Genomic DNA, 16,531 nt, shown 5'->3' on the forward strand with positions numbered 1-16,531 from the left:
ATTTTATGCAGGGATGATGGAGGGAGACCACCCAGAAAAGGCTGTTGCTAGGGGACCTATTGAAGACTTTAGTTTAAAAGGCCAAGGTCTCCCATTGCATCCTGGGCCATCTCCAGTCGTCCTGACCTATATCTGACAGATGGCTCTGGAGGGGAAACTGAGGCAGCCCTCCCTCACTTAAATCCTATTTCCTTGCATGCCTTGGCGTCACCTCCCTGAGGTCATGGTCCTGTGGACAAACAGCGACAGTCCCCTCTGCCATAGTCTAGCCATGGGATGCTGCCCCAGAGCCCAGCGAAGCTGGCACCGGGGTGGGACTGGGGGTGAGAGAGAGAACTGAAGATTGTCTCCATGACAGCAGAGTGTCTCCACTCCTGGTTGAGTCAGTTCTGAGAGACGTGCCATAATCAGGGTACTTCTGATGCCGCCTTAATGCTCAGCTAATTTAGCAGTGAGTCTAGGGGCCAGTCCTCCTCGGCTCTGTTTTAGCCTCCTTCATTTCAGGTTCTTTTCCCTGGAGGGGTAGTGTTTGCTGTGCTTTCATAGTGGGTGGCGTTTTGGGGGGTGGGGGTGGAGCTAAGGACTTGTTTTCTGGGGAAGGAATGAAAATTGAGCCAAATACCTCTTAATAAGCTGGATTGAGATGTGATTGGTCCTTCCTGGAGGCTGGCTATAGGAACACTTAGTCATCGGCGCTCAGGAGATCTCTTTGGGACCGGGCACAAACTTGGCTGTTTATCTCCCAGCTCTTTGTGCCTGGGATTAGCTGGCGTACTTGGGATTTGGGAAGCCCGACGCAGTTTGACAAAACATAATCCCAGATCGGCCGCGGCCTCTCAGTTTATGAAAAACAGATGTTCTCATGTGCTGGAACTTCACTCGGGATGGAAATGACCAACTAGAGAACCTTTTGGACTGAGAACATTGGGTTAAGACAATTCGGAATCCGGCCAGAAGGGGGGTTTTCCCTCCTCTTGTCTATTTTTACTGCGTAACTGATAGCCATCCGAGGACCGACCTTCCTCCCACCTTCAGTCCATCCCTCTGACTCTGAAATGGGAGGGGACAAAGCAGCTTCACCTTGAGATACCATCAGAAGGAGAGATTGCAGCTGCGACCCAAAAGACAGAGGGAGAGAAAGAAGAAAAGAAGACAAGAGGGATGTGTCATGATTGTCTGATTGATTTTTCACAAAATCAGCATACAACACTCCCGTAGCAGACAGAGGGACGAGAAGGAGAGAGAGAGAGAAAGAGAAGAGAGCAACAGCTTTCTCCTGGGGACTTGTGTGTATGTGCTTTCCCCCCCATAAGTGCAGTAAGTCACCATTTCACAATAATTCATTCGTCTGCTTGTGCTATTGAACTCTGAAAAATACTTCCGCGCAAGGTTGAGATGCATCCAGATTGCTGTGGAATTGGAGTGTGTGTGTGTGTGTGTGTGTGTGTGTGTGTGTGTGTGTGTGTGTGTGTGTGGTTTAACTTGTTATTCTGCTCGTGTCAGGCAATGCACAGGGAGCTGCCAATTTCTATTTTAGGTACCTTTTTTTTCGTTCACTCCTGGGTGGATGCTAGCATGTTAAAAAAGTCTGTAAAGTATTCCATTTCCGAAACTGTCACTGCAGTGGTTAGAAGCCAGAGTCGTGCTGGCAGAAGGACAGGAGGAAGGGTTCTTGACAGCCCAGCCCTGCTCGGCTCTAGTGTGCATGTCAGAAACGAGACTGCTGGAAGTGCTAAGACTCCAAAATTAAACAGCTTTGAACGGGAGCCAAGAGGGACGGCAATGAAGGGGAAGCAAGTATACCCTGTGTCTTAAAAAAAAAAATTAACACATGAAAAGGTACATGAAAAGCAAGAAGTAGAGCTCTGAAATGTATTTATTCCAACAGAAAAAAAAAATTACCCTGGAGTCTTAAATAGGCAGATTTTATAACTTTGAAAGTATTTTCCCTCTTTTTTTTTTAACTTCAGTAATTCATCCATTACCAGAAACTGAATTTAATTCCCTCATCATTTACTTCTATTCTTTCTTCACTCCATATCTCCCACTCATTCTGCATCTCTTGTTTGTGAATGGTGGGAAGATGCTTTCTTTGAAGTGTTTAAAACAAAATCCAGCAGAAACACTTATTTTGAAGATAAACACAGAAGTCTAAAACTGTTTGCTGTATAATGAAAAGCCCTGGTCTGAGGAGGGGGTTGAGTGGCGAGAAAAGACTGGGAAAAGGGGGTTGTGAATGTTGGGAAGATGCTTACCTTGAAACATTTGTGGGCTTAAAACAAAACCCAGCAGATACACTTATTTTGAACAAAAACACGGAAGTCTAAAATGATTTGCTGTATAATGAAAAGTCTTGGTCTGAGGAGGGGAGTTGAATGCAGAGAAGAGATTGGGAAAGGGGGGCTGTGGATGTTGGGAAGATGCTTACCTTGAAACGTTTGTGGGCTTAAAACAAAACCCAGCAGATACACTTATTTTGAACAAAAACACAGAAGTCTAAAATGATTTGCTGTATAATGAAAAGTCTTGGTCTGAGGAGGGGAGTTGAATGCAGAGAAGAGATTGGGGAAGGGGGGCTGTGGATGTTGGGAAGATGTTTACCTTGAAATGTTTGTGGGCTTAAAACAAAATCCAGCAGAAACACTTATTTTGAAGATGAACACACAAGTCTAAAATGATTTGCTGTATAATGAAAAGCCTTGGTCTGAGGAGGGTTGAATACAGAGAAGAGATTAGGGAAGGATACTGACTTCTTTAAGTATAGGGCCTACCAGCCTCCAGAGCATTCTCTAACCTTTAAACTCATTCTACCTGTGGCCACTCCATCCTTCCTAAGGCAGTCAACCTTCCTCTTTTCACTCTCCCTTCCAAGAATCCCTACCAGTAGGCAAGGAAATAGAGGCTAATTTAGACTTTCTGATTTTTCCACATTTAACAAAAAAGAGAAAAGCCTGCATTTTCAGAAACCCCAGACAGCCTCATATTTCATTACCATAGAAAGAGTATATGTCCACTTATGTTCTCTCTCTCCCACTCCTCTTCACACACCTATGCAAGCATTATATTTTCCCCCATTAGAAGGAGATTAGGTTGTTGCTAGGTGCTTAATTTTTTAAAAATTGAGAGATAATAGGCTGAAGGTCTACCTCCCTCTCCTTTATGAAACTCTATTTTAATAAGTGATCATAAACAGTCTGACTTGAATTTTCTGTCATTTTATTTCCTGTCATTTACATCAGAGAGTAGGAACAAATCTTCTGCTTTGTTCAGAATCTACTAGAACCTACAAGACAGCTGTGTCATTTTGATTTACATTGGGTTCCATTTAGGGCAAAACTAGACCAAAGGAAAAAAAGGGCTGGAATAATTTTGAAGCCTTTACATCTCTGGGGTCTTTTTTTTTTAAACCTTAGACCATGTTTGATGAATAATTTATAAAGCACAGAGAAAACCTGGATTAAGTATTCTTTTCCTTCTCCACAGTAAATGTGGGATATAAACCAGGTTTATATGTACAAATGCTAAATTTTCATGCTGAAGATGACTGTGAGACTCTAGATGGACAAGAATAAAAGAGGCTAATTATTTATTGAAAGGATATTTTTGTGTATCTTTTTCTTTTAATTTTCTTAATTCTTCCAATTTGGACAAAGCCTTTTTTGTGCTGTCTCAAAATTGCATAGGTAATGGAGTTCAAAAAACAATTATCTCTGACTAAAGTTTTTTCAGATAAAAAAAAACATTCTTTTTTTTTAATTGATATTCTCTGATGTTCTTTTTACTTCCTGTCTTCATTTCTTGGGGGAGTTCTGCCAACAAGATATTTCCTTGCTGCAATGGAAAGGAAATATGGAGCCTCCATCCTGTCTCCCCTGCCCTTCCAGCTCCCACCATTGTCATGCTATGCTCACTTGCTTTTCTGGTTAACCACAAAAGGCAAGTGAGCCATTTTTTCTGTCATATACCAAACTCAAATTGAATGAAAGGCTAATCAATCAAGGAAATCCCAATGGACCATGGCAATCCCATTGAGGAAACTGATTGTTTTTGCCTCAGCCTGTTTCTGGGATCGAAAGTGTGACATAATGGTAAGAATGCTGGACTTGGAAACAGAAAAGATTTCTCTGACACTTATGTGTCCGTGGGTGAATTATAACCTCTCTATGCTAATTTCCTTGTACGTAAACTGAGCATACTAATAGCTTTAGTACTGTTCTGTTCTCATATTGTTATTAGGAGGAGGAAATGAGATAATGAAAAAGAGACTTAGAAGCTTTCATTCATCAGCAAGTATTTATTTATTAAGCACCAACTGTATACCAGGCATGTCATCATTATTATCTATGCTTTTAGTTAATATTAGCACAGACTATATTAGATTACTGAGTATTTGTCTAATTCTTTTGAAGTAATCTTCATTTTTCTAGGATAGGAAGAGAAAGCCACAATGATCAATTTTATCAACTCTGAATAGTATTGTGGCCTATAGAGAATTGATCTGAACTCTTTAATATTCTAGATCTCCCAGAAAATCCAAGCCTGCAATCTTATTGAAACAGGAGAGATTGGAACTCCCTCTTAGTTTCCCAACCCCTTGGTTTACACAGAATATAAATGTTTTTGATTTTTCATTTCTAAAGTAAATCAAGTTAGTTACATGTATGGGGCAAATTAGATTAGACCATAAAACAGTATTCCCAAAAAATAAAAACCATCTATTTTTCTAAAGTATTTATTTTTTTTTTACTAACAATTATTTATTTTTTCTCCCCTCCCACTGAATAAAAGAAAAAGGAAAGACTATTGTAGATATATGTATAATCAAATGAAACAAATTTTCAAGTTGGTCATGGAAAAATGTGTCTTATTCTTTATCTTGTCTGTCAGGAAACAGATCATGTCTTTCATCATTGATCCTTTGAAATTGTGGCCAATTAATTAAATCCATCAGACTTTTGTCAAAGTTGTTTGTCTTTACAATGCTGTTCTTGTATAAATTGTTCTCCGGCTTTCGCCTATTCTACTTTGTATCCATTCATATAAATCTTCCTAAGCTTCTCAGATAACATATTTCCCATATCCACAAATGCTAGACCCTTCCTAAGTTATTTTCTCCATGTCTCCCTCCTTTCCAACTCTTTCTCTGGAAACATTCATAAATTAACACTTTCATCCTAGAAAGGATGCACCAATCAATTGTGTTTTGATGTTACTTCCTATGACATCCTTGGGTTTTTCCAAAACATCCCTCCTTGGCTACCACTTTCCTATATGTGCTTCCTTCCCCTCTTAGAATATAAGCTCCTTGAGGTTGGGAATTGCCTTATCTTTATATCCCAACACTTAACACACAGTGTCCAGCACATAGTAAATGTCTTTTTATTCATTCACTCATTCATTTATTCATTCACCAAATGACATGCCTGAAAAAGGCTCTAGAAAGTACCTCTGATTTGAAATTTTCACAATTGTTCTTGCGCTCGGTGAGAAAAGTAGCAAAGCTTACTTATTGGCTTGAGACAAACCCCATACCTGGGTTGACAGCACTAGCAAGCACCTCTTTAGGATTCAAAGAGGCACAGGGGAAATTAAGGTGGGGGAAAAGGGCAAATTCATAGTGATAGTAAATTCCCTCTAGAGAATGAGAACTTGCTGACTCAGGCCTTCTGTCTTTTCTAAAAGCTCACTTAAAATTCTACGGGAGAACATTTGCTTTCATTTCATTCTTTCATATGCCCAGATCTCAAATGGTAAAAAATGACCATTGTCTCTGCACATCCTGCCTTTGAGTTCCATCTCAATCCTCTCTAAAAGATACATCCTCTCCCTAGGATTTTAAATGTATTTCTGTTTTTCTCAGACATACTCTCTTTTGTCTAGATGGAACTTGTTTATGTGAGAGGTCTGCCCTTGAAGATTAGAATTCGTCCTTGAGACACACACAATCACCACAAAGTCTGTATGTTTGGAAACATAGGATATTTGGGAGTGCATAAATTGAGCCGGAAAGGACAAGATGGCTTCTTTGCTGCACCAAAATGACTCAGCTCAAGCAGGCAGATTTTGGGACCACATCACAGGAAACTGCTGGAGGAAAGTGGAGGTCTAGGAAGTGTTTAAATAATTCTATCTAGGTGGCAATTCCCGTCCCTCGGTTTTATACTACTTGATATTTAGAAGATTATTTCCTTTAATCTAATATGATATCATTTATCTTCATTTGGCATTTTCTTTTCAAATCAAAGTCTTTTGGCCCAGGCAGATCTTTTTGTACCAACTGGGATAAAGTTTTTATTAAGATTTATTTGGAAATATTGAATTTATTTGCTTTATTTTTAATTATTATTTAAATAACTGCTACCAACAATAATGTGTAACGAATAGTATTTATTTAATAATTTTATACTTAAATGTGTTTAATAATATTTATTTATCTTCAAAATTTGCAAAATATTTTGCAAGTCAGTTTGATTGTAGCCATTGTCTCTTCATCAGCCTCACAAAACAGATGTCTCCGTGTACTTTATAGAATTTTCTGGTTTTGTCCACCACTATGAGTAGAGTGCTGTTCTTAGAGTCAGGAGAAATCTGAGCTTGAACCTCTTCTCTAACTGCGACTAGTTGTTGAACTATGGGAAGCCATTTTATGCTTTTTCTTCTATAAAAGGGTAGAAAAAATCATGCTTTTGGTAGTTATCTCATAGATTTACTCTGAAGATCAAATGAGATCATATCTGCAGGCTATTTTTTTAAAACTCTCAAGTACTATATAAATATCAGCTAGGAAGTTTATGTTGATTTCTGATATTAAGCACATGGTGAGCAATATGGATTTGCCTGAGAAGGGAATTCAAAAATATTGTTCTTGAACCCCTGCCTTTTGTATGAAGAAGGGATTTTAACTTTTTTTAGGCAATAGCAGCCCAGAACCTAGCTTTCTACAAAGAGAAGGAGAATTTCTTGAGCAGCCCAGGCTTTGGAAGTTGTCTCATGGATAAAATCAAATTCAAGAGTTTAAAAGTTTCCGAATCAAAGGAATAGGACCAATCAGCTATTTTAGTACTTTATATACTTTTTTTTTTTTTTGCAAATCGTGCAATTCGTGGGCTCCTATGAGGCTTTTGGGTCATTTGCACTTTCAGAAGGGTGAAATAAATTAAAAGCTGTTCTATATTTGATATGCATTTGGAATCCTGAATGCTTATGTAGGAATTAGGGGACCCCTTATTGTAAGGGATCCTAGACATATTTATATATATATATACATATATATATATATGTATATATATATATATATACATATACATATATATGTTAGTCTAGCATAAATTTGTGATATGAAAGATATCAACTAAGAAATTAAAGTAAAAATGGGCTATGGTTTTGTGGTGTGATATTTAGATAATACCTTAATCTTTATTTTGTATATCAAACCCTCTAAGAATAGTAGTTTCTATCTCTCTCTTCATTGCCTTCTGCTTTAGTGGAAATACCCAAGTAGAACAATGACCTTACATTGTAACCCAACTGCCAATACTTCACCAGGGAGTCCAGGTTCAGCTCTACGTTTGGTTCTTCTTTGAAAATGAATATTTGGGGAGCAGTTAGATAGTACAATGGACAGAGCACCAGTCCTGGAGTCAGGAAAATCTGAGTTCAAAGCTGGCCTCAGACACTTAACACTAACTAGATGTCACAACCCCAATTGCCTCTCAGAGAGAAACAGAAAGGGAGGAAGAGAAAGAGAGAATGATCCCTTCCCTATTATCTTTTCCTGGACAAAATGGCATTTGCTTTAGTCTGGGGAAGTATTTATCCATTGTGCTTTTCCTAGCACCTTCTGACTAGGAGGAAGAGTCTCTCCATTTATACTTCTGCTGGTACTCAGTTCAATCATTGCCTTCCTTTTCCTCCCATGTACTAGTATTCCCTTTCCAAACTGCCTTATATTCGTTTTGTTTATTATATATGCATTTAGATATGTTCTGTTGTCTTTTCCATTAGAAACGCAAGCTTCTTGAGGGATGACTGTCCCCTTTTGTCTTTGTACAGTCAGCACCTAATTCAGTGCTTTGTGTATATAGTGAACACTTAAAAGTTGACTGACTTAACAGAGACCCTTCCTACCTTCTCATTGTCTGACAGTGAACCTGAGTGAAACAAGGTGACTTGAAAGACCCCAGGTAAAACATAAGGTCTCTTCTTTCAGGGCAATGATCCAGGAATGGTCAATGAATCTTACTTTCATTTAGGGGCTAAAAATAGATCCTGTTCGGCCATGAACACCTGTTTGTATAAAACAAAGGCAGAATTGTCCTTTGTTGATGACCAGATTGAATTTACTTCAGGCTTACATGTTGAAAAATGAACCAAAGATGAGAGATTACCCAAGAAAGAGATTTTTCTGATCCTAGGGGCCCAGGAACTCCCCATATGCTCTCTATTTTTTTTAATTTTTAAATGCTTTTTATTTACAAGTTCTATGTATGGGTAATTTTACAGCATTGACAATTGCCAAACTATGCTCTCTATTTTTGAGTCTTCTCCCTCTCTTTCCCTCTCTTTCTTTTTCTCTTCCTCTTTCCTTCCCTCTGTCCCTCCTTCTCTCCACGTCTCCTTCCCTCCCTCTCTTTCTCTTTCTCTGTCTCTACCCCACACACACACACGTACACACACCCCTCTTTTCATTGAGAACTAGGAAGAGCTCAGAAACTCCCATCACTATCCTATCCCCTGTACACTTTTTTTTTTTTTTTTCAGATCAGTGTGCAAAACCTAGTTGGAGCTCACTCATCTCTACTTTCTCCAGCATTCTGGACTGAATTGCTTTCATCCTTACACACTCACCGAATTCACTCTCTTCTCACTTTTTCCTGACTCCCTTGATCTCCTCTTGTGCATTCTGTCAAAGTGTCCAAGGATACAGGAGTCACTCAAACCTCTATCACACTTCTTAAATCAAACTAAATGCACTCATACCTAAACACTGTTCACTCCATGCTGCTTCCTTCCTCTACTTCCAGACTAGTCTCTCTCCTTTTTTTTTCTTTTTTTGGCTGACTCCAGTCCCCAAATCACTTCCTGATGCTCTTAAATAAGTACTTCTTACCCCATCATGAGAAAGTAAACCTCTCAAGAACAAAGAAATGCACATTTACCCAGATGGCAGCTGCCTTTTCTTCTTTGCTTCTTGATTCCCCTGGCATTCACAGTATCTGATACTCTGAGCTTCCTTATCTACAGAAGGAGTGCATTAATTAACATCTTAAAGTCCCTTTCTTAGGCAAGTAGGTAGTACAGTGGCCAGGGCACTGGGGCTGGAGTTGAGAAGATGTTGGGTTGCTTTCAGTTATACCCTATGATTCCTGACCCCATTGAGGGTTTTCTAAGCAGAGACATTGGAATGACTCATCATTTCCTTCTCCAACTGATTTTACAAATAAGGAAACTGAGACAAACATATTTGAATTCAAAAGACAAGTCTTCCAGACTCTAGGCCTGGAACTCTATCCACTGGGTCTCCTCACAGATCTAGTCGTTAGAAATCCTGAATTTAAATCCAGCCTGAGACATTCACCAGCTGTGTGGTGTGATGGAGTAAGACACTTAACCTTAGTTTCTTCTACTATAAAATGGGGATAATAACGGCACCTACCTTACAAGGACTGTTGTGAGGATTAAATGAAATAATATCTGCAAAACGCTTAATGCAAAGCCTTCCCTAACTAGGCACTCTAAGTGCTTATCCCGTACCCCTTCTTCCAGCTCTAAATCTTATGTCGTATGAAATGGACAATCTTTTCCCCCTCTCCCTTTTTAGGTGTTTGCAATTGAAGCAAACTCAAGCTTACTTATTAAATAAAAATGGAATATTTCATGGCTAAAGTGATATTATGATATGTAGTGTTTTTCAGGGTGGTTTCCTTTAAAAACCTATTTCTGTGTACCATCAGATAGCTCCTAGAACCCATGGTTTGTTCATCTGGCCACTACAGTGAATCCTCACAAAGCTGGTATTCTCTCTGCTCCTGAAACCTGACTTTAGTGGAGGCTTTTCACATTTCTTTCTTCTATCCTGACAGCTCTTTACTTCCTTTACCAAGGAGCGATTACCCTTTCACTGCTCTTATCTCTTCTAAGATCAAATATCCAAATCAACCAAATAAAACTAAAGACTCAGCAATCCTCCTTCTAATATAAACTACAGCTATGAAAACATGATGCTAAAGGAAATACTCTTACATGGGGTTGTCTAAGAATTGTTAAGACATGTGAAACGGTCTAGAGTGATCAAAAGTCAAACTATAAAAACTTAGATTTTTAAAGCGTTCTGAGACCACAGATAATAATCTTTAGAATGGTTATACTGATTCCCTTCTCTGCATTTATTCCTCTCTACCCTGCTCTAGAGAACTTACCACTTGGTAAATGAGAAGAGCTGTCCCTCTCTAACACATACCCCTTCATGTCTGGGGAAAGTAGAGGGAAGGTTGGTCTGGAGGGTGCCACAGTGCCCAAGAACCAGAAACTAGTGGCTGGCAGCATGGACTTTGGTTCTTCGTTTGGAAAGCAAAGAGGAGAGGTGGGAGGAAAGGAAAGAAGGAAGGAAAGAAGGAAAGAAGGAAGGAAGGAAGGAAGAGAGGTGAGGAAGGAAAAGAAGGGGAAAAGGGGGAGGGAGAGAAGGAAGGAAGGAAAGAAGGAAGGAAGAAAGGGAGGGAGAAAGGAAGAAGAAAGAAACAAAGAGTAAAGTAGATAATCCCTAAGGTCTCTTCTAGTTCTAAATCTGCAACCCTATAATATGGATTTAAATCTCATCTCTATAAATTAGTTAACTTCTGAGCCTAAATTTCATCTTATAAAACTGCCAAAAAATGCATGCAATATCTATCTTGAAGGATTGTTAAGTCCACCTAATGAAAATAATATATATATAAACTGTTATATAAATAGATATATAATGACAAATATTTAATAACCAGCTCTCCAAAAAAAAAAGAACTATGCACATATATACCTTTAAATTTAATTTACATTATTAGCATTTTCTCCATTATCTTTATTAAGTGTAGATATCCACAAAACAGTAAGTCAAATCCTAATCTATAGCATTTACGAATTCTAATTTCCAACTTCTAGATACTTACATGGTAAATGAGCTGATTCAAGCTAGCTCCAGCACACTACTGTATAAAGGTCAGATAACATGATTATCATCTTTATGACTCACTGACTTCTATCAATCAAAGGCTAGAGAGGAGATCTTCTCAGATCTGCAACTTTACAGAGTGTTTGTCTCCGGTATGGTAGGGCTTGGTCATGATATATTAACTACCTTATTTCATAGCAGTATTAGTAAGGCTTATCTGATGAAGGTTTGGTTAATCTATTACAATCAATATACATACATAAAGTGAAATATATTCTCAGTGGTAAAGCCGTCACTGAAACAACATTATACAATAGAAGATCCAGGCAATCAGAGGAGGAAACTGGTAGGAAATGAAGGGAGGAGACAGTGCAGTTGTATGAAAAATGGAGAATTTTGGTTGCACTCTTCATTGTTATTTGTTATTTATATAAGCCTGGGAAAGTTGTTTAAGCCCTCTAGGTCTCCATTTGCTTCCACACCTTTAAAATGAAAACACTGGACTAAATTTCACTCTAGTCTACCTGGACATTGATGATAGATAATGTTGCCTTTTCCTCTCAGTTTTATAAAATGAGAGGACTGGACTCAGTTACTCATTAAGTCCTTGATATCTCTAAGTCAATAATCCTATGCTCCTTTTGTGGTTCTTAGCCCTGCTTTTCACTTGATGGTTTACAATGGAGCAGCCTAGCTATCAGTTCTGCTTCTTCCTAGTTCCTTCATACTGGGTATGTGATTCCTAGTAACATGTTAACAAAAGTCCATTAAGACAAGACAATTATGATCTCCCAGAGAGATTGTTATAAGGGGATTTTCCCTTTAGTTGAAAACTATTTAAACTGTAATTCTTAATAAGGAATGTATATATTTATCCATTGAAGATTATCTCATAATTCCTTCTTAAAATTCTTTTACAATATAAAGAATTGGGCATAATTTTTGAGAATTAACATTTGAATAGTTAAAACAACTTTTCTAATAAAAGAGAGATTGTTGAATTAAATGATTCTAAGCCCCTTCATAAAGCAATAAAGGACATTTGGGCCTTGTTTGGTTTTAGTTATTATGATTAACTTCCTTCTTTTTTTTTAAACTGCTTTAAAATTTATAAATGGGTTTTCCAACATAGTCCAAGTGTTACATTCCCCATTTGACAGACAAAGCAAAATTAGAAAACTTAAATGATTTGCTTACGGTCACATACATTAGAAGTGTCAGAAGTGGGATTCACTTTTTCCATTCTAGAAAGTCTGAACCAATTCACAGCTTTACTAATAATGTATTTGTGTCTATTTTTCTATAACCCTGCCAATGTTGACTAATTTTTGTCATCTTTTCCAATTTAATGGGTGTGAAGTGAAACTTCAGAATTGATTTAATTTGTCTCTCTCTAATTATTCCATATAGTTATTATTATAGCTATTTAGTTATATAATTATGGTTATTTAATTTCTTTTAAATTTAATAATTTCATATAGTTATTTATTATTTGCACTTCACTTTTGAAAACTGTTCACATCTTTTGACCACTTCTTGATTAGGGAATTCTATTTATATCAGATCCTTGTATATGTTGGATATCAGACCTTAATTAGAAATATTTTTACAAGACTTTTTCCTAAAACTTTGTGTCAATTATTACCATCTCATTAAAATTGCCCATTTTTTCCTTTTTTGTTCTATTTCATTTCTTGTTTAGTGTTTGACTCTTCCCCAAACTATAGATCTAAAAGGTACCACTTTTTATTCTTTTCCAGTTTTGTTTTATTTTAATGATATGATTTTTTATATTAAAGTTACTCATCCATTTGGGCTATATTTTATTTTGGGGTGTGTGCTGTTGGTTTAATTTCTGCCAAGAATTATAACAAGATGAAATTATTTTCCTAGATAATTTTTTTTTCCTAAATCATTTCCTCAACAAGCTAGTTGGTTAAGATTCATGTATTTGAAAGTGCTAACTGGTCTTTCTGTGCATTTGTGTGATTAGATTCTGATTTTTCACTCTCCACTTGCCTATCTCATTGTATTATATTTTTCCCTAAATTAATTCTATATATAACCCCTGGCAGAATCCCCTGCCTGACTCAAAGAGCCAGGCAAACTTTAACAACCTCTCTCTTAATCATCTTATTCCCCTTATTCAGAAGCAATTTGAGAGCTTTTATGCCTAGCTCTCAGTCGATAAAGATTTATAAGTGACAATTATATGTCAGGTACTGTACTAAGAGATACAAAGAAAGGGAAAAGACAGTCCCTGCCCTCAAAGAGCTTAGAGTCTAATGGGAGAGAAAACATGCAAACCAAATGTTCAAACAAGCTATGTACAGGACAAATGGGAAATTCTATTTATTCTCAGAGGTAAAATGCTTTCTGCAGAAGATGGGATTTCAACTGGGAATTGAAGGAAGCCAGGGAAGCAGAAGGTAAAGATGAGGAAGGAGAGCATTCCAGGAATGGGGAACAGCCAGAGAAAATGCCTAGAGGGGGGAGATGGAATGTCTTAATCCAGGAAAATCAAGGAGGCCAGTGGTTCTCCCTCCAGGAAAAAACACCAGTTCCATGTATTCCGGCTTTGAAGATTTCAAAACATAGGACTTTTATTCATGCAACAAAAGAGACATAAGGGACTAATGACCAAGGACAAAGAGAGTCAAGAACTCTGTCTCCTTAGTGGCTATTAACCTCATTACAGACCCATACAATTCACAAGACTTTCAGTGCTGTCCCAGATGGGGCCCCAGCAATGAACTGAATTAATATCGGCATTTCACAGCATAGGCAATTATTAACTAACAGGAAGGACAATCCCTTGCTACATGTCCATCTCAGAAACCTAGGTCTATATATCACTTTCATATATTCTCATTATAAAGATTTTTTTTTTTTGCTATAATGCATGCTTTACTATTGTTTATATTTTTCTTTAGCAACTTGAATCAATTTATTGTCAAACTTCCACATTCACATAATATTGTTCACTATAAGGAGATGCCAGAATAAGAAATTGAAACTCCAGGTTGAGTCTTAAAAAAAAAAAAAACAGAAGAAACTTAAACCACTTAAAATAGAAACCAATAAAGGATGTTTTATATATATATATATATATATGTATATGTATATATATACATATATATACATATACATATATATATAATACATTTTAAGAAATTTGATTAAAAAGACTAGTTTAGCAAAAAAAAGTCCAGCTATTAGAATAATTAGGACATACCAAAAGTAAGCATTCTACATCTACTAATGCTCTTCTTCCTGTGAAACTGGCAATAAAGTCCTGCTTCTCTTTCAAGGAATTTGATATAGTAGTAAGGAGATATGCTGAGACTATAAATATACAACAACGTACTTGATTTCTGTGTTAGAGCTACACTTGGTGTTCAATTTTATGGTTTACTTGGGGTTAGCCTTGAAAACCATACACTTTTTAGTATAATTCACAGAAAATAAAACTTTGTACCTGCCCTTTGACTTTTAACATGTAATTTATTGCCTCATGATTTCATTGCAACAGAGATAATAATGTTAGATATTGTGAATCAGGCCTAATGAGTACCTAGGATAACAATATAGACTAGATTTTGATGATGAGGGATTAGCCTTCACATGCAAGATAACCCTCCTGACCCATAAGCCTGTCTTGTGAGTTATTTCTCTGAATTCATCACAAAAGATTTTCATTAATAGAACTCTCTTTTGCTTAGCTGTCCTTATGATTTAGTGACATAAGTTCATAAAGCAGCTGGCTAAAATTAGTCTGGAGACAAGGAATAAGCCCATTGCCATATTAGCATGGCCCTCTAAACCTTAGCTTCTTAAATTTGGGTCCTGCCTCCATATAAGGACTCATAACTGAAAGTGGGGATTGTGAAATTATTATTTATTAACAGTAAATGTTTGGTTTGTATACCTGTTTTACACACCCATATACCTGAGGTCATGTAAAAATTTCTTGGGCACAAAAGGGGTCACAAATGGAAAAAGTTTAAGAAGTCCTGATCTAAACAATTGGGCTAATCACATGCCTTTGGTAAGTATTCAGTAAATACTTTTTGATTGATTTATGACATGTGGAAGGAGCTCTATATGTGGAGGGAAAAAAGCCAGACCTGGATAAGCCAGTTAAGGAGAAATCACTTAACTTCCTCCTCCTCCATAAAATGCCTTGGTTGACTAAGTTTATATCTTAAGATTCTTCCCACCTCTAAATCCTATGAATTTAAAATCATGCATGAAGAATAAGATATTAAAGTTGAAATGAATGTTCTTTCACAAAAATCAGATATTATAGAGACAATTTCTATTTTGGGCAACCTTAGATTATTTCTGATATTCTTTCCTATTCATCAATTATATGATTCCTTGAACTGAAGGCTGAAAAATTAAAGTAATCAAGCTTGACCAAAAGTAGAACCTGCATCTCTCTGTGGAGGAAGGCATTGGTGTGAATACTATATATAACATCAGATTTTTTTTTTTAATATATAGGTTATTTTTGCTGGACTTTCTTCTTTTTTTCCCCCTTGTTTATACAAAAGATAGCTCTCTGGGAAAGGATGGAGAGAATCATAGAGTGTGAAATGTAGGTGATATAAAAATAAAGGATATAAATAACCATTTTTTTAAAAAGATTATATGATTTCATGATTATACAACTGTAATCAATTTATACACATTTATAAATCAGTTGTTTTTAGACAAGGACCAAGCATCCTACAGTCCAATTGGGGAAGTACAGGAATAATACATATGGGAATACAACACAAGGAAGAATACCATCCATTGATGGTGTTCCATTTGAGTTTTAGGTAGCCAAAGAGAAGCTACCTGGTAAAGATCTTAGCTTTAAAAGGTCAAGTTCTCCCACTATATCCAAGACCATCTTTAGTCATCCTGTTTCTGGCCCCTGGATCCAGATGACTCTGGAGGAGAAAGTGAGGCAGGTGAGCTTGCCCAGCCCTCCCTGACTTAAATCCAACTCACTTACATGTCATAACATCATCTCCCTAATGTCATGGTCCTCTTCAAGAACAAAAGACAACAGAAGCATGAGTGGTAAATCATATGATACAGATTGTAAATGACAAAAGGAAGGAAAGAGACCCTTATGCCCTTGAGAAAGATTCATGGGGGAACCCAACCTGGGACAGAGTTAAAAGGATGGATAAGATTTGAATAGATTGGAGGTGGGAAAGAACCATCAAAGCAGAGCAAGCAACATAGGGAAAGGCTTAGAGTTGAAATTTATGTAGCTCAACAAATATAAATCAAGCCCTTACTATTTCTATATATATAGTTCATTCTACCAGGTGCTAGAAGAAACAGAAAGACAAATGAGATATGGTCTGATATATGGAGCATGTTAAA

The 16,531-nt window shown here is 37.1% G+C and overlaps 1 protein-coding gene across 2 annotated transcripts in view; it reads left to right on the forward strand.

Moving 5' to 3' along the window:
- Window positions 1-600: 600 nt before the first annotated feature.
- TRIM2 (tripartite motif containing 2) overlaps window positions 601-16,531 on the forward strand; it is a 109,458-nt gene continuing 93,527 nt past the window's right edge. Inside the window, exon 1 of one of the 2 annotated variants that reach the window (XM_051967200.1) lies at window positions 601-1,317. The gene's annotated coding sequence lies outside the window, so the exon portion shown is untranslated. The remainder of the gene's footprint in view (window positions 1,318-16,531) is intronic. The other variant, XM_051967205.1, reaches the window with a different exon arrangement.

The sequence above is a fragment of the Antechinus flavipes genome, chromosome 6 (assembly GCF_016432865.1).
Source record: "Antechinus flavipes isolate AdamAnt ecotype Samford, QLD, Australia chromosome 6, AdamAnt_v2, whole genome shotgun sequence".
Classification (NCBI taxonomy): Eukaryota; Metazoa; Chordata; class Mammalia; order Dasyuromorphia; family Dasyuridae; genus Antechinus; species Antechinus flavipes.